Source organism: Pelophylax lessonae (assembly GCF_965119305.1).
Source record: "Pelophylax lessonae genome assembly, chromosome: 3".
NCBI lineage: Eukaryota > Metazoa > Chordata > Amphibia > Anura > Ranidae > Pelophylax > Pelophylax lessonae.
Window position 1 is genome coordinate 346,668,289 of NC_138770.1, and position 24,483 is coordinate 346,692,771.

Consider the following 24,483-nt stretch of genomic DNA (forward strand, 5'->3'; position numbering starts at 1 on the left):
ACTGCAGTAAATGTAACAGTAATTAATATAAAACATTATTTTCTCATATATATGCAGTACTGTGCAAAGGTTTTAGGCAGACTTGAAGAAATGCTGTGTGAGAGGCTTAAAACTGGGCAAGGAACAGCCAAACTCTACAAACTAAATTGAGGTTGTGAAAGACAGTTTCATCTCACATGTCATACACCATGGCAAGACTGAGCACAGCAACAAGACATAACAAAGTTACTGTATATTGCATGAGCAAGGGCTCTCATAGGCAAATACATCAAAGCAGACTGATGTGCTGTTCAAGCCCTCTCTTATCAGGTGGGCATGTGGGTTACCGCGTACTCCTTCCAGACACACTTACTCTATCTCCCACACGCTACTATGCAAGTACCCCACAGGGGAATAGTCTCACTTTTAGCTATGGTGGAGACCAGGCGACAGAATGCCAATTCAAAATTTCAGGGAAACATTCACTCTGTCGAAGGCCCACCCAACACCACCTTAGGTGAAGATGCATCCCTTGCACTGCAGCGGGCCCAGTTTTAACTACGTTCTCTGCAGCCAATTCTAGCTCTATTTGAGGCATGCAACAAGCGGCCTATTTGACTAAAGCACATTTCCTCAGACAGATTACTGCCATATTACAGCCATCTTTGGCCAGCGCCCAGAAATGCTCTGCCTCTTCTCCTACTCACGTTTCTTAACCAGAGTTGGACACCAATATGCTTTGGCCCTAGAAGACACAGACACAGAAGGGAGTGAAGTGGACATTGAGGCAGCATTGGAAGAAGCTACAAAGGATTTCTCTCCCCTGCTTTTTTGCTATATTGAAGAGGGAGCTTCACACACCAAGCCTTGGCATTGTGCAACCTGACTCTCCTCCATCTTGCCATTCCCGTAAGGAAAGCAAACCAGATTTTATTGCAGAAAGAAGTTCACTGTCCAGCTATTTCTGTGGTCCACATCCCAGCAGTGGATAACGCGTACATTAATTATATCAGCTGCCACTTTGTGGACCAAGGGGAATGGTCTTGCGGGACTCCAGATGTGAACTTCTTAGCCTCCAGATTCAATAACAATATACCTCTATTTGTTGCCAGAACCAGGGATTATCTAGCTCTAGCCCCACATGCTCTAATTATCCCCTGGTATCAGTTCAGGCTAATCTATGCCTTCCCGCCACTCCAAATTCTGCCTTGCCTGCTTCACAAAATAGAGAAAGACCAAAAATATTGGTGATTCTAATTGTACCAAACTGGCCCAGAAGAACCTGCTACACAGTCCTACTCAACAAGTGGGATCTGCTGTCTCAAGGCCCATTATTCCATTCTGCTTCACAGTCTATGGCTTTAACAGAATAGCAGTTAAAACCTAAGTCTGAAAGGATAAAGGGTTCTCTGAAGATCTATTGTTTTTCCTAGAAATCTTGTTTAGCCTGGTGTGAGCAAGGTCCCATACATTAACTTGTGACTCGCATTCTGGCCTTCCTGTAAACAGGTCTTGACTAGAGCTTGACTCTAAGCATCCTTAAAGGCCACATTTTGGCCTTATTCATCCCTTTTCAAAGGTCTCTGGCTTTGCATTCCTTTGTAAAAAAACATTTTTTAAAGTTGTTTCTTGTATCAGTCCCCCCATATAGCACCTTGTATTTCCTTAGGACCCTCATTTAGCTCTATCTGCCTTGCAGAAAGCACCCTTTGAACCCATCAGGGATATACCCCTGGAGAGTCTTGCCAGCAAAGTAGCCGTTTTGGTTGCTATCACATCTGTCAGACATATCTCTTAACTGATGGCCCTTTCCTGTAAAGAACTTTTCCTCATACTTCGCAATGACAAAGTTGTCCTAGAACATATTGTCATCTTTGTGTCCTGCTCCACAGCATCAAGGCTTTTCCTGGGCTGTTCAACACCAAGCCTCTGTAGCCTAACTGTGTAAGTCCTCAGGTTAGTCTTCTGCTCATCCCAAAATGTTACCAGATGGAAGTCCAACCTTCTGTAGATTCTTGCAGCAGCACTCTGAACTTTGGTTCTTTGACCCCTGCTGCTTTTTGGGCCTGTTGGCCTAGTTCTGTTTGTCTAATCATTGCCCACCCTTTGTATTCATTGAATGGGGACACTCCATGGTGTATATTGGTAGTATTGGTATATTGCCTTTATATATGACAGTATATTGCCTGTGTCCTGCACAATTAAAACAAAAGGAAAATGACTTACCTGTAAATTTCATATCTTGTAGTTCAGTACAGGACACAGGCCACCCTCCCTTCCATAACATATGTCTGGCAAAAATCAGGTTGTGGGTATGGCTACTCTATGGGTAACACCATTTTTCAGGGGTAACCATTGTTTTTGACAACAAGATGGTATTTTTAAATAGAAAACAAGGCAGCAATGGGAATAATCCTTTTGTACTTTAAAGTGGTTGTAAACCCAAAAATGCAAAAAAAAAAAAAAAAAACCCCTGCAAGACAAAGGCATGATGAGCTAGTATGCATCGCAAAAGCGGGATACTACCGCTTTAACTGTCAGAAAAAAAGAGCAAAGATTGCAGTCCTAAACCTGTAAAAGGCTACAAGCCAGTGTTTTATGACACACAGAGAAATGCTCTCTTCTCTTGCTTAAGAGCTGCCAAGAAATAAAACAGATTAAGTAAGTAAAAATAGATCACATTCAAAATGTATGAATGTAAATGTGTTATACAAGATGTAGCAGGGCCTGTATTCTACTGTTCATTAACACAAGATAGTTTTAACAGCAGAGAGGCATTTATCTCCTGCAGTTAAACATTTACGTGGATGTTGATTATAAGAAGACATGTTAGTCCAAATATAGGCAGAAATATTAGTAGCAGCTGCTTTCTTATGCTGTCCAGTCTTTCCAACAAGCTCCCTAGCTCTGTTCTTATACATGCAGTACCTAGAAAGACATTTCCCCCCTGTGGAATGGTAAATAATTCTTATCTTCTACACTTCTGTTTTTCTGTATTTCTGTACTATGCATTGTCCTACCAAATATAAGCAGTCATGTTCTTACTTACTTTCTCTAGTGGGTGATCTTTAGTTATGTATGTCGCTTAGGATTATGCTGATGCATTATACATCACTGTGCAGTGACTGACTACTAAAGTGGAACTAAACTTTTTTAAATTTTGAATAGGCTAAGGGAAGATTATAACCCCGTCAGTTTTTTTTGCGATTTCTGTCCCGTTGGGGAGATTTCCCTTCACTTCTTGTCCCATAGCCAAAACAGGATTTCAGAGGAAATCCCTGCAAAGTGAGGGAATCCCGATGTGTCACCAGGGTCACTAGAACTAGTGTCCTTATTGCAAGATGGAAGATTTTCCTTCTATTACTGTTCGAGTGTCATCCCATAATTTGGGATTTTCTTTGGGAAGTTTCTCCTGCAAGGTAATGTATTGCATACTAGCACGTTATGAAGGACTTACCTGGAAACAAAGCCCTCCAGCGGTGTGCTGCCACCGCTAACAGGGCTTCCATTTTCACCCAGTCCTTCTTCTGGGTTCGTGGGCTCTGATCACTTGAATGGCTGAGCTATGGCACATAGCTCTAAAGGAACGGCATGAGTATGCTTTTCCTTCATAGTGCGTGCATCAGTGATGTCACCGGCTGCCAAACAAGTGAATATCTCTTAAACAGTGCACGTTTCGGAGATATTCGTTTTACCTACAGGTAATCTTTATTATAAGCTTACTTATAGGTAAAAATTACAAAGCTGAATTTACTGCCACATTAACTTTCAGTTTCAATGATAATTGGTAAACATGAGAAATAGATAGCGTGAATCTACTCTAACGGGGGGCACAGATAGCAATAAAAGCTGACAGGTGTTCTAATCCCTCTCTACTCTATCTAAAAGAAAGAGTTGCGCCTTTAGTTGCAGTTTATTAGTTGATAATAAATGTTTGAATTGGACTGACAAACATATCTACATCCAAAAACAAAAATGTTATATATTGCAGCTTTAGTCCTTAGATATGGCTTTTGCAATCATTTTCTTTTTCAGACTTTTTCCCTTTATTTTTACCTGCCATTTCTGCCAGTAACATTTCCTGTAGTCCACAGAAATAGCTGTGAACAATACTATTGATAATTGTCAGCAGAGGCAACAAGCAAAGAACGATGTCAAGTCAGAAGATTTTTGGCAGGGTCAATAGGTATTTTTTTACACTTATCGAATAGATATAAAGAAAACTTTAACCTTCTTAGCGGTATTCCTGAGTGTGGCTCGGGGTTAAATTTAAGGGCAATTAGCGGTAACCCCGAGCCATACTCGGGGTACTGCCAGGAGCATCGCTGTATCCTGAAAGAAGGGGTTACTTACCTTATCCCCGGGATCCAGCGATGTATCCCGGCGGTGTGCGGCGGCCGGATCTTCCGCCCGATGCTTGTGAGCCCCGTCTTCCGTCTCCTGCGACGTGATGGTCACAGGGGGTTGGAACCGGTGGCAAATTCAAAAAGTTATACACACAAACACACTGATTACAATACAAAATAAAATAAATTGACATTAGTTTGCCCCCTAGTGCCCTTATATATGTATACACACACATATATATATATATAAAATATATGTATACATATTATATATATATATATATATATATATATATATATATATATGTATATATATATACACATACATACATACTTTAACTTATTTATAGTTATTTATTATATTATAATTTATGATTTTGTGTTTCAAACTTTATCATACCCGAGATGATATAAAGAAGAACGCACAGTAAAAAAAAAAATCATATGTAAATAGTTGGTTTGGGCTGCTCATCATTAAGAATTACATGCAAAATAATGGTACCGCTTTCAGCACCTAAAATCCGAAACAATAATACTGCCAGGGAGGTTAAATGGTATATTTCACAGGAAATATGCTTTAAAACAATCACCTCAGCAGTTGCAGGTACTATGGAGCAATTAACCGGTTGCCGACCGCCGCACGACTATATACTGCGGCGGTCAGCCCCGGCCAGGCAGAGTGACGTATGGATACGTCACTCGCCTGTCACTGACTTGTGAGCCAATTGCGGGCGGGCGCGCGCCCGCCGAGGCGCACGCCCGCCGCGACTCGTTCACTGACAAGTCAGTGCGTGTGACCGGCAGACCCGATGTCCGCCGGTCACACTACGATCGCTCCGGTGAAGGGAGAAAGGCGGAGCGGCTTATGTAAACAAGCCGCCCGTCATTCTCTCTGGTGTAAAAATGAAGATCAGACGGTTCTACTACACTTAACCCCTCCCTGTCCAATAAAGTTAACCCCTTCCCTGCCAGTGTCATTTTTGCAGTAACAGTGCATATGTATAGCACTGATTACTGCAGTAATGTCACTGGTACCCCCAAAAGTGTCAAAAATGTCCGTCAAGGGTCCAATCTGTCCGCCGCAATGTCGCAGTACCGGAAAAAAATTGCAGATCGCCGCCATTACGCGTTAAAAAAACCCACCAAAAATGACAAAAATCTTTCCCTTTGTTAGTAAACGCGATAACTTTTGCACAAACCAATCAAAATACGCTTTTTGCGATTTTTTTTACCAAACATATGTAGCATAAAACAAATTGGCCGAAAATGTTAAAAAATTTTGATTTTTACATCTTTTTTGGGGAATTTCATATAAAATAATGTGAAAAATATTGTTATTTTTGCAAAAGTGACGCTCTTTTTTTGTTTATAGCGCATGATCAAAAAATCGCACAGGTGATCAAATACCACCAAAAGAAAGCTCTGTTTGTGGGGAAAAAAAGGGCGTCAAATTCGTTTAGGTACAGCGTCGCACGACCGCGCAATTGTCCGTTAAAGTCAAGCAGTAAAAAATCGCAAAAAACCCCCTGGTCTTTTAGCAGCCAAATCCTCCGGGGCTTAAGTGGTTAATGTTCAAAGTTCAGAGTAGAGACAAAAAAAGTAATCAAACTCTTTTTCTCAGCAGCTCAGCTTGCCCTGCTTACTTTTCCCATTGCTTAGTTCTTTGTCAATAGTAGAGATTAGAAGGCTAGAAAGGTGCTGTGTTTCTGTACGAAGGGATAGCAGAGATAGCTGTTCTCAAAAAATTGCTTGGATGATTTCAGTGCTGCTTCTTTGAAATTTGAGAATACATTATCCCACAGTGGCTAAAGCTACAAAGGTCACTGACATCTTGTTCTGAAGTGGTATTAAACCCCAAAGTAAACATTTATTATATTGCAGTTTACCAATTCTTAGATTTGATGGCTGCATTAGTTTTGTTTTTAGGTTTTCTTTCTATTAGTTCTACCTGCCAATCAGGCTGGTAGGTCTGTTGTTTTTCAACAGAACAAGCTGTTTTGCAGATGTAGCAGAGACGGGGTTGAGCCAAGGCATTCACCACTGATAAGGGTGCTTACAAGTTTTTATTTATGTAAAACTTTTCCCAAAAGAAAAAACTCTGTTTTTTGTAACTGTGTATAAAGTGTTAGCTTGAGTTCAGCTAACATATTTACATAGTCACATATTCTTAACTAACAGATAATATGCTTTAAAACAATCACCTCTGCAGTTGCAGATACTATGGAGCAATTCATTTTCAAAGTTCAGAGTAGAGACAACAAAGTCTTCAGTTTTTTAGTGTAGCTAAATCTGCTAGCACTCCCCTCCTCCCAGGGTAACAGTGCTGATACCCAAAGGTGCCCCTTCATCTAGAGTTGAGGCACTAATAATGGTGGTGTGGTACTGGCCAGCTCACTAGGTTGAAATAGAGCAAAAAAAATCCTAAAAAAAGAAACCAAATGCAGCCACCACACCTAATGATTGGTACACTGCAGTATATTACATTTTCTATTTTGGCTTTAATACCACCTTAAGTCTCATGTTCTGCTTGTATATTTAACTTACGGTATATATAAATACTTGAATGTCCAGTTGCAAGCTCACTTTAAAGCTGAACTTCAGGAAAAATCTGGCACATGAATTGTGATATCCACACATAATTGTAAATTGTACAAATTGTGCTAAAACAGTAAACATTTTTATTTTTCAGTCATGTATTTAAGTGTTTGATTTCCACTTTGAACCAGGTTTTGTGAATGTGAAGTGATTAATGTTATCTTTTTTAGACAACCCTAAAAATATGTTGATATATGCTAGGTTGGTTTTATGCTAGTTTGATTTGAAACAAAGGTAGTTAAATGTGCAATTGTTTTACTGTGTTGTTTACATCTATGTGACGTATAGAAAGAACACGAATAAAGTCACAAATAAAATCTAAAACTAAGTCTAAAGTATTTGGCAGGCTGCTCTATAACCTACATATGCCACTAGGGGAGATGTTTCTTTTGTGCACACCACGTTGTCACATTTCTCTTTCGTTCCTCAACAGACACATCGCTCCATAAATCATAACTACTGGGTTATATTGCCTCCTACAGGATTAGGACTAGGTAGAACAAAAAACACCTGGCTACACCCATGGGCCTTCCTCAGCTTGGTATAAAACCCCCCTCTCTGCTCTAGGTAATCAGTTTTAATCTGGTCCTAGCAATTTGTTTTTTTCTCCTTCCTTACATCTTTTTTGTTTTTTCTCTTGGGGGATCTACAATCAACTGCTGGGTTGGGTGACAGGCTGGGTAATCTAGATCCAGTGGTCCCCCCAGCTCAGCCAGCGAGCACGTGCAGAACGCAGCTATGCACTAGGTCGGCCACGACCTAGCCTCATGGACAGAGGCTTGCCTGTGAGTTAAATGTCTCGTAGGGTCGCATATGACCATGCTTAGGTCTGAGTCACAGTGGTCCCTTGGCTGACAGCTCCCCTACTTCGGTGGCGAGGATTCTGTCTGTAGCGTTACCCGTACCATGGAAGGGTAAGTACAGTCCCCCCTCTCCTCTTTTGGTGTTTTTTTGGGGTAGATGTGGGTAACAGGGACTGTCGGGTCTGCCTGCGGGTTCCCTCCTCCCATGCTTAAATGCCTCAGTGAACTGGGCTTCCCCCCACTCCCTTTCCCCCCCGGTCTGGACCTGGAGTCTGCTGGGAGTCCCAGGGCAGAGGATGCAGCAGAGACCCCGGGGGTCCCCTCGCTATCCCCACTCTGTAAGGGTCCTGGGATAGTGTGCATCCTGCCCTGGTAGTCTGGAGAGGTCCCAGTGTAGGAGACCCCTAGGTGTGTGCCCTACTGTTTGCAGTGTGAGTATAGTGCAAGGGGGTCCCAGTGCAGAGACTGGTGCAAATTGCACAGCTGAGTCTCCCCTAAACGTGTGTCCTACCTTCAGGGGGGGTCCTCTTGCAGAGGGTGCAGTGTTGCAGAGGGTGCAGGGAAGATCCTTGCCTCATGCTTCAGGGTCTGTAGCTGATGGTGGCCATTTTCCCTTAGTCTGGCTGGTCTCGGGTTGAGGATGCCGAATTCTTCTTCTTCCTCTTCAGTTTGCTCTTCCTGTGCCTGGGACATATGAACCGGGATGGCGTCCATGATGATGCTGGGTTCAAATTCTCTGCGCTATTCCGGTTGATAGCGTGAGTCCTTAGGGGTCCCTGTTATCTCTCTCTCTCTTTTCATAGGTACCCTGAGCCTTGATGGGATCCTTTAGTGGTGCCAAAAGATCATTTTTGTACTGCAAGGTTTTCTTTTCCTTATGGAGCCTCAGGGTCACATCTCCCCCACTGACCCCCTCATGGAGGTGGCAGGTCCCTCGGAACCACAGCTTCCCATGGAGTTGGCATGTGGGCAAAGGCCCAGGAAGAAGCGTCCCCGCCTTCCCCTGCTCAGTCTGTCTCATATGATTCTGAGCCTGATGCTGCCGTGAACCGTCTCCTGCAAGATGGAGGATATGGCTGATGTAGCCACGGATGTGCCTGTATTGTTTGGTACGCATAAGTCACCTCGTGCTCCAAAGGTATTTCCTTATGTGCCCTATTTTGACAGGTTTCCCTGTAAGTAATGGGAACAACCAAAATTACCCTTTGTGGTCCCCCAAACAATTTGCTGTTCATTACCCTTTTGAGGAGTCACTTTTTAAAAAGTGGATTAGTTCACCAGTGGTGAACCCTGCTATTTCCAGGTTGAATATATCAACCATGATCCCAGTAGAGGAATCCCTGTCCTTTAAGGACCCAGCTGACAGGAAAGGCTGTGTCATGCAGCATGTTTACAATGGCTAGTTGGGCATTGCGGCCAGTCTTTGCCTCAGCCCTGGTGTCTCAGACCCTAACTGAATGAGCCAAGCTTTTGCGCCAGGGCCTGGGAAGTGAGCAGGTCCCCACTGCTTATGTTGATTTAGTGGACCAGTTGGTCCATGGGCTGTAGTTTATTTGTGATACTGCTTTGGATACACCTCCTGTGCTGTCCAAACTTTCTGTTTTCAATGGTGGTGATTGGGTGCGTGCTGTGGCTTAAGAATCGGTCCACAGACCAAGCCTCTAAGAAAGCTCTCAATGATCTGCCTTATCAAGGCGATCCCCTGTTTGGGGCTGTCCTTGATGACATCATTAAGGGTATCACGGGGGGTAAGAGTACCTTCCTGCCACAGTCAGGAAAAGGGAAGGAGCCTTGTCGCAGATGGGACCCTCCTTCTCAGCCCATAGAAAATTCTTTCATGCTTCTGGGACAGAGAATAAGGGAAATAGATCTTTCAAATCTTTCCTGGGAGGTTCCAAGCAACCTTGGTATGGTAAACCTAGAGCTAGCTTCCCCGTACCCGCAGACAAGACTCCTTCAGCATGAAGGTCTGCCCTCACCCATTATTGGGGTGGGGTGACATCTTCACTTGTTTCCGGCCCTGTGGACTTCTTTTGTGAGCATCAAGGAGATCCGCAAAATGTTTCTTTTGGGGGTACCCCAGAAAGGGGGGCATAGTTTGTTAATTTCAGGTTTTTTAGGTCCTGAGTCTCCTTGTGTGGATTTAGTTCTTGCAAAGGTTCAGGTAATGTCCGAACTACCTAAGGCCCCTCCTATCCCTGTCCGCAGAATTGATTTACCTAGGTCTGATTTTAATCCTGACCAGGGTGGTCCATCCTCTTGACAAATTTCAGGAACCACAGGCCATGATTCACTGGCTGCTGTCACACCGACAGTTCTCTCTCCCAATTTGCATACAAGGTTCTGAGTCTGGTGGTATCCACCTTTTAACAGGTCTGTTTGCACAGTCTTGCATGCAGCTCCTTTAGCAGGTTCGGCTCCAAAGGAGGATACTGAGGTTCGTGATGACCTGACGAGGTCCTCTGACAGATGCCGCAGGCGTCCAAGGGCCACGGTAAGGCTAGTATCATCCTCTGCTCAGACTTCTTCCGCAGTTCCTGTGAGGAATCAAGAGAACGAGGATCTTCCAATCATCCTGGTGGCTGTAAACGTCCCTTGGGGGCTTTCTCCCAGAAAAGACCAGTTTTCCCAAGGGCTAATTACCATCCTGCTTTGCAGTCGCTGGTTTTAATGGCTTAGATATTGAAAGCCAGGTGCTGAGGGATAGAGGTTTGTCAAGATATACCATAGTATGTGGAAAGCGTACATTTCTTGGTGAGAGTCTATTGGCGCTCATCCTCAAATTTTTTCCCGGTTCTCAGATCTTAACCTTTCTTCAAGAAGTTGATCAGAAGTTGGCCTTGAGTACCATCAAGGGCCAGGTGTCTGCCTTGGCAATCTTCTTTTAGCGACCCCTAGCAATGCACTCTTTCGTTCGTAACCTCATTCAGGTGGTTCGACATGTGGCTCCATCTGTACAGTCTCTTTTGCCACAATGGGATTACAATTCAGTGCTTTGGGTTCTCCAGAAACCTCCATTTGAGAATCTTTGGGAGATTCCATGTCTGCGTTATCCCAGAAAGTGACATTCTTGGTGTCTATTACCTCAGCCAGCAGGGTATCGGAATTGGCGGCATTATCCTGTCGCAGTCCCTATTTGGTGGTCCAAAGGGATAAAGTAGTTCTTCTTCCCTGTCCATCATTCCTGCCCATAGTTGTCTCTGACTTCCATTTGAATGAGGACATTGTGTTGCCTTCCTTGTGTCCCAAGCCAGGTCATCCCAAAAAATTTTTTGGATGTGGTTTGTGCGATTCGGGTGTACTTGGCAGCTACTGAGTCTTTTCGAAGGTCAGACTCGCTTTTTGTTATTACGAACGGACCAAGAAAAGGGCTAGCCTCTACTTCGGGCTACCATCTCCAGATGGATCAGACAGATCGTGATTCACGGTGCAGTCTACTCAGGCACTGAGTGCTTCTTGTGCCTTCCGTGATCAGGCTTTATTATCGCAAGCTTGCAAGGCGGCTTATTGGTCGTCGGTGTATACCTTCACAAAATTCTATAAGGTAGATACTTTGGCATCTGGAGATGCTTCATTTGGCTGTTCTCTCTTGAGGGGTGTTTTTCTTTAAACATCTATTTTTTCAGACGGGGCTTTCTGTGACCCAGTTAGGGCTCCTGTGTCCTGGTTAAGGGCACTTATGTTTAGCCTTGGATTATTTTCCGCACCTCTCATTTTCCTTTTGGCACTGCTTTTGGACTTCCCAGTAGTTATGATTTATTGAGCGCTGTGTCCGTCAATGAACGAAAGAGAAAATGGGATTTTTGTACTTACCGTAAAATCCATTTCTCTGAGTTCATCGACAGACACACCACCCACCCCTCTATGGAGTTCTGATAATTCTAATACTGCTTGCTACTGAACTGATTGCCTAGAGCATAGAGGGGGGTTAAATACCAAGCTAAGGACGGCCCTTGGGCGTAGCCAGGTGTTTTTTGGTCTGCCTAGTCCTATTCCTGGAGCAGGCAATATAACCCAGTAGTTAGACTTTATAGAGCATTGTGTCCGTCGAAGTACTCAGATAAATTAATTTTACGGTAAGTACAAAAATCCCATTTTTCAGCAATATCTTCTGAATTATTAGCGGTCATGTAGTTTGTGTAGCTTTCATTTCATTGCTCCACATATAATCATTTGTAAAGTGATCCAGTGAATACAACAAGTTGGATATGGCATACCGTGCCAAGAGCAAAAAAAAAAAGACCACATACCAGACAGTGAAGTCTTTGAAATTGTTTTACTTGGTGACAGTGTACTACACATTTAGCACGGTGAAGCTTTGAGTCTTCTAGGAAAAGTTCAGTGCACATTTCAGCTGAGGTTTTTTCATACGCATAAACAGGTAGGCCCGTTTATTTGCTTCTTTCAAATACATGTACAGTAGTTCTTTGGTTTTCTTTTCTTTATTTTTCTTTATCTAAATGATTTCCGAAGGCAGCCTGCTATAATTTAATTGTCTGGAGTGTAGATACACTTGTTGTTTAACTTGATTTGGAGGTGCAGTGTGTACTGCCAGTTTAGTTATTTTTCTTTTCGATTTCCTGGTTGTGTTGGGTTGAAAAAAAATATGCTTTAGATTAAACTAGGCTTCTTGATTTCAACTAGAATGAAATCACTGTAATAGCTCTGTAAGCTTTCCATCCTTTATAATTTAACAGTTGAAATAGTGCTTATGTTAGAGGATAATGCAGAATAAATCAAATAGTAAGGAAAATATGCTGTGAGTTCAAATGCAATTGTTACAGATTGAAGTTAGTCATAGGGGGTACTAATCAATGAAAAGAAGTGTCTGTGGGGTTGATTTGCTAAAACTAAAGAGTGCAAAATGTGGTGCAGATATGCATGGTAGCCAATCAGCTTCTAACTGCAGCTTGTTCAGTTAAGCTTTGACAAGCTGATTGGTTTCTATGCAGAGCTGCACCAGATTTTGCACTCTCCAGTTTTAGTAAATCAACCCCTGTGTGTTTTAAGGCTTCATTTATGAAAGGCAAATGGGCTGCTCACTTTGCAAGGGAAGATACACTTTGCAAGATAATTTTTACCAGAGCGTAGTGAAGAGTGAAGATCTACAGACTTTCATCATTGAATTATGTGCAAGCAAAAATGCAATTTTTTTACTTGCAGGTGATTGGGTATTCTTTGCAAAATGAGATTTCATCACATTTACTAAGCTCTGGGGAAATTTTTAATGCAAAGTGCAACTTCCTTTGCAAATTGAACAGCCCCTTTGCCTTTAGTAAATCAGCCTCATATTATCTAGCTGAATATGTCTGAAAATAATTGCAAAATGGTACCTAAAGTATCTTTTAAACTGAAAAGAAACAGGTTGATGCTTCTGTAGTGCTGCCTTAGTCAGTATGAGTAGCTCTGATATTTAGCACTTTGCTGGGCTCGGACTATCTGCACTGCTTCAAACGGTGAGGCAGACTAGAGGAATATGCCATTTTCATGCTAAAAATGGGAAAACCATTCAAGGGCCTGAATAATTTTCATCCAATTTTCATTAACGATGTTTCTATAATTAATGTGTAATAATCAGCAAAAAGATGGAGTGTAATTTTCCTTGCCTTCTCTTACCATGTGATAGCTAGCTTATTTTGCTTAAGTTTCTTCAGGTCATTGTGCTATTTATACTCAAGTTTTTCACTTTCTGACCAGGAGATTTCAAATTATAAATGGAGTTTGGGAACCAATTGAGGGAATAGAGCTGATTTACCCACAAAGCAACCTAGGCCGGTTCATAAGACATTTTGGCCAACTTGTTAGTGAGCTATTGTTCAGATTTCTTCATTTTTACTAAAAAGAAATAACTTTTATATAATTTATGGCAGTGTCAATACTACCCTCGGAAATCACTTAGCTGTATGTGAATGCAGGAACTGACTTGGTTTCAGCAGACTTCTTTCTGCTCTTTGTTTAAGATTACATTTTAACCAAAAGTTCCAAAACAGCTCACAGCCTCCAGTATTAACCATTTATTTGCGCAGAAGGCTCAGTTAAACCCCTCTCCTCGAAGCTAAATAACTATGTTGATAAATAGCTACATTCCACCGGTTCCTAACTTACAGTATGTTTCATGAAACTTGATCTTTCAAGGTTGTTATGTAAGTGGAGACCAGCCTAAAAAAATGTTAGCATACAAGGTAATGGTGCAAGAACTGTGCCCATGCTCAGTATTTTCTCAATGGCCTTAGAATAATAATAAAATCACTGTGGGGTTCAGTTACACAAATGTCCTAAAGTCTCCAATTGGTATATACAATGTCTCAATGCTAATAATACATGTAAAAACTACAATTCCAAATGTAGTAATATAGCATAAGATATGCTTTTTTTATGGTACATGCATACATGCTGTGTAACATCATAATGTGACACTTGCAAGTATCTCTTACCTCTCATTAAGATCATAGCACTCCTTCTGACAAAGTCTTTATCTACCTTTTCCCCAGAAGGCAGGTACCATCTTTGTTTAGAATAATCCAGAGCCAGTCTCTACTTCCTGGACTAAAATCCTAGCTCTAAATGTCACAATCGTAAAAATCTAAGGTGCCTGTAAAGTAGGCTTTATATTCTTCACTTTTTCTCTACATGCTATGTTGCAGGGAACAGACTCCTGCTACTTATAGCCTTGCGACATGCTGAAAAGTTAGAATGTATCAACTGAAAAAAATTAGTGGGGAAGGGAAGGGAGAAGAAGGGATCCCTTCTGCCTCTTTTTGATTTTTAATGATGAAAGGTGCAGCTTTTTTTTAGCAGTTATATTGTTGCTGTGCATTGAGACATGTCAGGCATTTATTTATTCAGACTTGTCAAGTTACTGATTTTCCTAAACTTGGTATTGTTCCTAATTAAATGTATTGTTACCACCACCAATAGTTCAGCTAACGTCCAGTTAATATCTCCAGCATGCGTTGGATTAAAGTCCATCTGATATTTGCTTAAAAATGTTATAAAAAAAAAACTATTTTTACAACCCCAACTCCAAAAAGTTGTGATGCTGGGTAAATCCTACATAAACTCTCTTCTTTTAACAACAATCTGTAAACATCTAAGTAATGTGGAGACCCCTTGCTGGAGTTTGGGAGAGGAATGATGTCCCATTCTTGTCTGAGCATATGCTGCTCTAAAACCTGGATATATCTTTCAGCATTGATAGTGCCTTTCCAGATGTGGAAGCTGCCCATTCCATATGCTCCCTATGGCTTCAGAGATGCAAGCTTTTGAACTGAGCTCTGATAACAACCTGTAAGGTCCCTCTGCTCTTTAGTCATCTATGGTTGCCAAAAAGAATGTCAAATTTGGAATAATCTGACCACTGAACAGTTTCTAATTTTGCAACAGACCATTTTAAATGAGCTTTGGCCCAAAAAAGACAGCTGTGTTTTTGGATCATGTTCAGATATGAAAATTTAAATTTAAAATGAGTTCAACTAATACACTGCTCAAAAAAATTAAAGGAACACTTTGAAAACACATCAGATCTCAATGGGTAAAATGTCATGATTGATATCTTTACTGATTTTGATTGGGTAATGTGTTAGGAATGAAAGGATGCCACATTGTTTGATGGAAATAAAAATGATCAACCTGCAGAAAGGGTTGAATTCAAAGACACCCCAAAAATCTAAGTGAAAAAATTATGCAGCAGGCTAGTCCATTTTGCTAAAATTTTATTTCAGCAGCTCAAAATTATACTCAGTAGTTTGTATGGCCCCCACGTGCTTCTATGCATGCCTGACAACGTCGGGGCATGCTCCTAATAAGATGACGGCTGGTGTCCTGGGGTATTTCCTCCCAGATTTGAACTAGGGCATCACTGAGCTCCTGAACAGACTGAGGTGCAACCTGCCAGCATCGGATATATGTATAATGTCCCAGAGGTGTTCTATTGGATTTAGGTGAGACGAGCATGGGGGCCATTCAATGATATCAATTCCTTCGTTATTATTATTATTAAGGATTTCTATAGTGCCAGCAGTTTACGCATTGCTTTACAATATTAGAGGGAGACAATACATTTACAATACAATAAAATACAAGAGGATTAAGAGGGCCCTGCTCAGAAGAGCTCACAATCTAATGGGGTGGGGCAGGTGTTACAAGAGGTTGTAAGAGTAGGGAATGAGCTGATGGCAGATTAGTTGGCGGTGTGATAGACTTCCCTGAAGAGATGAGTTTTCAGGGATCGCCTGAAAACTGGCAGCATACTCTCTCCACATGAGGCCAAGCATTTTCGTGCACCAGGAGGAACCCAGGACCCACTGCACCAGCATAGGGTCTGACAATGGGTGCAAGGATTTCATCCCGATACCTAATGGCAGTCAGGGTGCCATTGTCTAGCCTGTAGAGGTCTGTGCATCCCTCCATGGATATGCCTCTCCGGACCATCATGGACCCACCACCAAACTGGCCATGCTGAACGATATGTTACAGGCAGCATAACATTCTCCACAGATTCTCCAGACCCTTTCATGTCTGTCTCATGTGTTCAGGGTAAACCTACTCTCATCTGTAAAAAGCACAGAGTGCCAGTGGTGGACTTGCCAATTCTGTGTTCAGTGCCAAATGCCAATCGAGCTCCACTGTTTCCGACACTGAGCACAGGGCCCTTAGGCCACCCTTGTGAAGTCTGTTTCTAATTGTTTGATCAGAGACATTCATACCAGCGGCCTGCTGGAGGTAATTTTGTAGGGCTCTGGAAGTGCTCATCCTTCTGATGAGTTGAGGACCTTCTATGGCCCGGTCCAGCTCTTCTAGAGTAACTGCTTGTCTCCTTGAATCTCCTCAATATCCTTGAGACTGTGCTGGGAGACACAGCAAATCTTCTGGCAATGGCACGTATTGATGTGACATCCTGGAGGAGTTGGACTGCCTGTGCCACCTCTATAGGGTCCAGGTATCGCCTTATGCTACTAGTAGTGACACTGACCCTAGCCAATGCAAAACTAGTGACAAGCAGTCAGAAAAGATGAGCAGGGAAAAAATGTCACCTGTAAAACCATTTCTGTTTTGGAGGTTGTCTCATTGTTGCCCATCTAGTGCACCTGTTAATGTCATTAACACCGAAGCAGCTGAAACTGATTAACAACCCCCTCTGCTACTTACCCGACCATATCACTATACCAGGAGTTTAATTGACTTGATGCTATTCTCTGATTAAAAAGCATTCCTTTATTTATTTTTTTTGAGCAGTGTACAATATTCCTTTGGGCAATCAAAAAAGTGCTTTGTTAACCACTTGACCTCCAGAAGACTTACCTCCCCTTCATGACCAGGCCATTTTTTGCAATACGGAACTGCGTTACTTTAAGCACTTAGGACCAAGCCTATTTCTGACACGTTGTTTACAAGTTAAAATTAGTATTTTTTGCTAGACAATTACTTGTAACCCCCAAACATTATATATATATATATATATATATATATATATATATATATATATATATAGAATGGCCCAAGCTGCGATAACGTCACTCTTATTGATGCCCCAGCTGCAGCACAGCACTCTGCATTCCACGGCATACTGTATACCCTGGAATACAGAACGTCACTGCGCTTGCGCGGGCGACGTCATCAGCTATTGCCGATGTGAATATCTCATAAACGTTGTACATTTAGGAGATATTAATTGTAGCGACAGGTAAGCCTGATTGTAAGCTTACCTTTAGGTACAAGTAAAGAGAAGGCCTTTACTACCACTTTAATGGAAAGCAGAATGTATATTACCCTCTGATTGCCCTAAGGAATATTGTATTAGTTCAGCTCATTTTAAAATGTAATTTTCATCATACGAAGTGGGGAGCACATTGAGAGCAGCAGCTGGTACACAACACATATACTTGGTTTATAGCAGATTACATCACAATATTCCATGTTCAGATGTGGCCTCTTCTTTGCATAATAGAGCTTTACTGGCATTTTTGGATGGCATGGGGAACTGTGTTCACATATAGTGATTTTTGGAAGTATTCTTGAGACCATGCAGTGATTTCCATCACAGACTCATGCCGACTTTTAACCTTCCTAGCGGTATTCCCGAGCGTGACTCGGGGTTAGATTTTAGAGCCAAAAGCGGTAACCCTGAGCCACACTCGGGGTAGCGCTAGGAAGATCGCTGGATCCTGGTAGAGGTTTTACTTACCTTTTCTCCGGGAAGAGTAGAAGAGAGCGAAGAATGCGGGCGGTATGCGGCGGCGGAGCTTCCTCACGATCGTCTGCGAGCCCCAGCTTCCGTCTCCGGCGACGTGACGTCCGCCGGGGGGTGGAACCGGCGGCAAATTCAAATGTAAAACACACCAAACACACTGATGCCATTCAAAATAAAAAAAAATCACATTACATTGCCCCCCAGTGCCCTTTCCTGCAGTTTTACTGTACTTTTTATGTAAATATATATATATATATATATATACATATATATATATATATATATATATATATATATATATATATATATATATATACACGTGTATATATATATATATATATATATATATATATCTATATATATATAGATATATATATATATATATAGATATATATCTATATATATATAGATATATATATATACGTAATTCTTGTGAATGAGCAGCCCAAACCAACTGTATACATTATATATATATATATATATATATATATATATATATATACACACATATATATATATATATACAATATATGTATACATATTATATATATATATATATATATATATATATATATATATATAATATATATAATAAATGTATACAGTTGGTTTGGGCTGCTCATTCACAAGAATTACATGCAAAATAATGGTACCGCTTTAAGCACCTAAAATCCAAAAGAATCATACCGCCAGGGAGGTTAATACAGTGCTGTCTGAAGGCCTGAAGATCCCGGGCATGCAATATTGTGTTTCGGCCTTGCCCCTTGTACACAGAGATTTCTCCAGATTCTCTGAATCTTTTGATAATATTATGTACTGAAGATGATGAAATATTTAACGTTTTTGTAATTTTCAGTGAAGAAAGACGTCTGGAGTGCGGCATTCCAGATGTCTTTCTTCACTGCTATGCATTGTGCATTTTCAACTGGCACCCATCCATCACTCCATCCTGAACAGAGGTATTATGCAGTGGCTCTATCTGTAGCGGCGATTATCTTCTTTTTGTAATTTTCGTTGAGGAACATAATTCTGAAATTGTTTGACAATTTTTACATGCAGCTTTTGATACTTGTAAGATGCCCTTTTGTTGATACCCAGCCAAGTTACTGACTTGTTGCCAATTAATCTAATTAGCTGTAAAATGTTTTTCCAGTGCTTCCATGTTAGTACCACTTATTTTGCCAGCTTTTTTCTGCCCGGTCTCAAATTTTTTTTAAAGTGTTGCTGCCATCAATTTTCAAAATTTGCCTTTTTTTCTTAAAATGGTAATTTTTTTCAGTTTAACCGCTTGCCGACCGCCCGCTGCATATATACTGGGGCAGGCTGGCTCGGCTGCGCGAATCACCATACCTGTACGGCGGTTCGCGGGAGCGGTCCTGGGGTGAGCGCACGCCCGCCCCCACTAGGCAGCGGGGATGATGATCCATGGGACCGGCGGCACCCGCAATCACGCCCCGCTGAGAGAGAAGGCCGGACCGTTGTTCTCTCTGAAATGATCACAGAGCGCCTGTGTTCCTCCTATATATGATCACAGGTCTCTGTTATCATTTCACAAGTCTCTTCCCCATACAGTTAGAAAACACTCCCCTAGGCTTACACTTAACCCTTTGATCACCACTGGTTTAACCCCTTCCCTGCCAGTGTCATTATTACAGTAACAGTGCATATTTTCAGCACTGATTACTGTAGTAATGTCACTGGCTCCCCAAAAGTGTCCAAATTTTCAGTTAGGGGTCGAATCTGTCTGCCACAATGTCGCAGTCCTGCTAAAAATCGCAGATCACTGCCATTACTAGTAAAATAAATAAATGAATAAATAAAAATTACATAAATCTTTCCCCTAGTTTTTAGACACAATAACTTTTGCACAAACCAATCAAAATACGCTTATTGCGATTTTGTTTACCTAAAATATGTAGCAGAATACAAATTTGCCTAAAAGGATGAAAAAATTAGATTTTTTAATTATTTTATTTTTTTGGGGATGGTATATAGCAGAATGTGAAAAATATTGTTTTTTATTCAGAATTGTCGCTCTTTTTTTGTTTATAGCACAAAAAATAAAAATCTCACAGGAGATCAAATACCACCAAAAGAAAGCTATATTTGTGGGAAAAAGGGACATCAATGTTATTTAGGTACAGCATCGCACGATCGCGCAATTGTGCATTAAAATAACACAGTGCTGAATCGCAAAAATTGGCCTGGTCATTAAGGGGGCAAATCCTTCTGGTCCAGCAGTGGTTAAACATTTGATATGCTTTCTATTTTCTATTGTGAATACAATATGGGTTTATGATATTTGCAAACCATTACATTCTGTTTTATGTAGATTTTACACAGTGTCCCAACTTTTTGTGGAAATTGGGTTGTAAGTGGAAAAGCACCTCCTGTCCTCCCACTCCATTGCTCTGTTCAGGCATAGATAATAAATGGCCTGATCTCTTATCAAAAGAGTCCTCAAACAGATTTCTAGTGCTGAGGAAGAGAAAAGGGTGGATTTACTAAAGGCAAAAAGACTTTGCACTTTGCAAAGTGCAGTTGCTCCAGAGCTTAGTAAATGAGGTAAGGCATCACTTTGCAAAGAATACCCAATCATGTGCAAGGAAAAAAAACAAAAAAAAAGCAGCATTTTTGCTTGCACCTGATAGGATGATGGAAGTCAGCAGAGCTCCTGCTCATTTACTAAGCTCTGGAGCAACTGCTCTTACAGAGTGCAACTGCACTTTTCAAAGTGCACTGTCTTTTTGCCTATAGTAAATCAACCCCACAGCATCTTATTTCACTAGGTTAGCTAGATTATCGAGTGTGTGATGCAGTATGGTCAAACTCTGCTACCTTTTGGACAGTGCAGACATAGTAATGCTGATTTCACACAGAGATTCCTTGATTTTGCACTGCTACAAGTCACTCTCCTCACTCATTTAATAATCTGTAGCTAAGCCAAAGAGGTAAGTGAAGGGTGACTATTGCTGGCATGCTTGTCTGCGACATGAAATGCACAAGCAAGCACAATTGCTGATTGACTAAGCATCTAACTGTTATTGCTTATAAATGGTACATTCAGCATAGTCCTGGGCTTCAAGCACAATGACCGTGTGCATACAGTGTTTTCTTTATATTTGCCCATTTCCATTATCTATACATGAGCTGAGTACTGTGATATTTGCAGTGCAGTGTTGGATTACTAAAGATTACGTTTTTATATTTTTGATACACATGTGAAATGTTTCAGCTTTATATTGTATACAGTAAACCCCCCTCCATCGCAGGTGTTATGTTCCAGACCCACCCGCAATAAGTGAAAATCCGCAAAATAGAAATATCCTATTTAAATATACTGTAGGCTTGTTTTTATAACTTTCACTGTACTTTTAAAAGCATTTTAAGGTCTTTAAACACACTTTTAAAACAATAGAAACACATTTAAACACATAAAAGATACTGAGAGACAGAGCAAGAGCAATGGAAAACACAAAAATACTTAATTAACATTGATTTAATTAGTAAAATAATATTAATAGGTCTTACAGAAAAAAACGCAAAATACCGGGACCGCGATAACTGAAGCGCGATATAACGGGGGGTTACTGTAGTTTGTAATGATGCATGCACAGGGGGCAGCTATATATTCTCATCACATCAGGAATCTATGCATCCTGCTTATCCTTTTTGGGTGAGGTCTGTCAACTATGAATTCTCTGTAAACAAAAGATTCCCTGATATCTGTAAAGAATGGGCAGTGGTTGGTAGCCAGAGATCATTGCTTTGACTGTATTGTAATACATTTTATAACAGAAATGTATATCCATTGCAAGAAAGAGATACTTTTTCTTAAAAATAGGATACAATTTGGTAAAAAAAAAAAAAAAAGCTTATGAAATTATTATTTTTTTTTGTTTTGTTTTTTGTATTGATAGCTACATTTTTCTCATTCAAAATATTTTAATAACTTTATGAACATACAACAAATGCAATAAAGATATGTAAACCATTGTCCAAACATATAAATATACATAACAAAGGGTCCATACAGGGACAAAACATGACTACCAGATGCAAGACATGAAAATTATAATGTAAAGTTGGAACTTAAGCGGGGTTGAAGGCAAGTAGGGACATGGCCATGATCTCCTCCCGATCACCCCTAAAGGGTTATAATAGCTACAAATGCAATTTTTTTTCTTTCATGACAGGCTATAAAAACATTTTTTAGGAACTTTCACTGTACTATTTTTGGATTCTTTGCATGACTTCTTCGTATTCTCAATTAAAACCAAAGGTTTTTGGCAGAATGTATGGTCTCCATAGTGATGTGTCTCAATCGTTGTTTCCTTTTAGCACATCCTTTTTTATTTTAAGCTAATTTAAATGTTTTTTTTTTCTTTTTAACAGAATTGATGGAAGTTGCATAAAGATTTTTGTTTATTGTCCATTTAGGGACACAATAATTATATTAGGCTGGAGTTTTTGCAGGTTTTTACAAGCGTTTTACAAGCGCATTACAGTTTCAGGCGTTTTTGTTTAGCCAATAGAAAGCATTAGGGGGAGGATAGGGAGAGGAAACTAGGGGTTGAGAGCTGCTGTTTGAGCAGAAAATGAGTGACAAAACGCTTGTAATACGCTCAAGTCAGGCATTTCTATTGAAGTCTATGGGGCAAAAAGACTGGCGTTTTGCTTTAGGTGACAGAACGCTCATATGTGAACAGGGGCCATTGACATAAATGGGATTTGGCTTGTGGAGCATTTTTGAGCTACAAGCTTCATGCAGAAAATGGCAGTGTGAACGGGGCCTAATTGTCGGGTTATACTGCTGCAAAAAGTATGCCTACCCCTTGTATAACCCTCCTCCACCTAGCATGCTTACATTTTTACTAGTATCCTAGGAAGTTGATCACCTTTTCTTCAGCTTTAAAAAAAAGTCTATTTTCTTAACTGTATAGTACAGGACACAGGTTCCTTTATGTCTTGACCTTGGTTTATATGCTGCCACCTTCAGGTGAGGACACTGGCAAAGTTGTTAAGACAGCCCATATAACCATCCCCATTTCCCAGCAATCCCCAGTTTCTTGCTGATGTCTTTAGGTGATGGACAATCTATGCATTTCTGTTTTAAAAGATTTGTAATTTGTATACACTGGTTCATTAAACTAATGCTGGAGAGAGCAAAAATCAGGCTCCCTTTGTATAGGAAAACAATTAGCTTAGCTTGCAATAGAACTGGAAGTGATTGGTTTTCTATGGCAGAAGTGAGCTGATTTTACGCATTCTGTTTTAAAAGATTTGTAATAAAATATTTAATTTTTCTGCTATACATTGTGGTTCATTAACTAATGCTGGAGAGTGCAAAATCAGGCTCCCTTCTGTATAGAAACCAATTAGCTTCCAGCCTCTGGCAATAGAACCTGGAAGCTGATTGGTTTCTATGCAGAAGTGAGCCTGATTTTACGCTCTCCAGCTTTAGTAAATAAACCCCACTGTGTCCCATGCATGTGCCGATGAATTCCAACATTTTCTGTACCAAGAATAAACCTGTCAATTTCATGTTTCTAGATGATTTTTGGATGTGGCAAAGTGGAAGCCTTAGATTTTAAATAGATTATATGCAACCACTCTCTCTACTAAGAGCAGGTTTCTGGCTTGAAATTACAATATTACTGGAAGATTGAAGACTATGTTTGGTTAATCATATAGAAAAATCCCTTCTCCCCTGGCTGTATTGATATCATTTTAGAAATATCATTGCAGCTTATTGATCAGTCGCTCCTCCACAACTCCTTGCACCAGGATCCCGCTGTATGGAAGACACTGAGCAAGTCTGCAATGTTGCTCTTTGCCATGGTCTCTACAACTGTATGATCCAGTGTAGTTAGCTAAAGAGTGCTCTACAGTTCAAGGGCAGTAGCATCTAGACTCAATATAGCTCAGTTCCCTGAAGAGCATTTCCATGGGGGAGAGGGTATGCCCTCATTTGGTCAGTTTTTCCCCTGGCAAAGGAATAAGTACCCTGGTGTTTGCTCCTTCTCCTGTGCCCACCCAAAGCCTCTCACACCCCAGCCACCACCTTGGACACAGAGGGGGAGGGTTGTGGGAGTACCTTAGGGTGGGAGCAGTGTGTTGCAGGGAAGCTGCTACATTTTTAAATAGTTTGTCACATTCAGGGCCTAGTGTGCTAAAGAGATTTATGTCCAGTCCCTGCAACACATTCAGGTGCACAATGGCCCATACTGTGTACAATCCTGCCCTCTGTAGAAGGTTCTCATCCCACCCCCGACTCCAGATGCCATCTTGAGCACATTGCTCTGCTTCAGACAAGCATGCTAAAGCTCCAGAAGCTACCCTGCTATTGAATATTGCCCAGGTATCTGTATCACCCTTCAGTGAGTTATCTAACAGCCTTCAGTTGTGGGACACAGAATGGCTTCAGCCCTTCTTCTCCACAGCAACTGTCTCTGCACCAATTAGGTATGTAAGTACCCCTCAGGGGATCACATCACCCTCATAGCATATGTCAGATAAAAGGAAATGGGAGGAGGGGCAGGCCAGCATTCATTGTGTACAGAGCAATGAT

General features: G+C 41.0%; 1 protein-coding gene across 23 annotated transcripts in view; it reads left to right on the forward strand.

The window, feature by feature from the left end:
* RIMS1 (regulating synaptic membrane exocytosis 1) overlaps nt 1–24,483 on the forward strand; it is a 625,149-nt gene that overhangs the window by 502,891 nt on the left and 97,775 nt on the right. Inside the window, exon 1 of one of the 23 annotated variants that reach the window (XM_082249056.1) lies at nt 2,843–2,936. The exons of 21 other annotated variants lie outside the window; for them this stretch is intronic. The gene's annotated coding sequence lies outside the window, so the exon portion shown is untranslated. Of the gene's footprint in view, nt 1–2,842; nt 2,937–12,012; nt 12,105–24,483 lie in introns of those variants that run through there. One more of the 23 variants, XM_082249057.1, reaches the window with a different exon arrangement.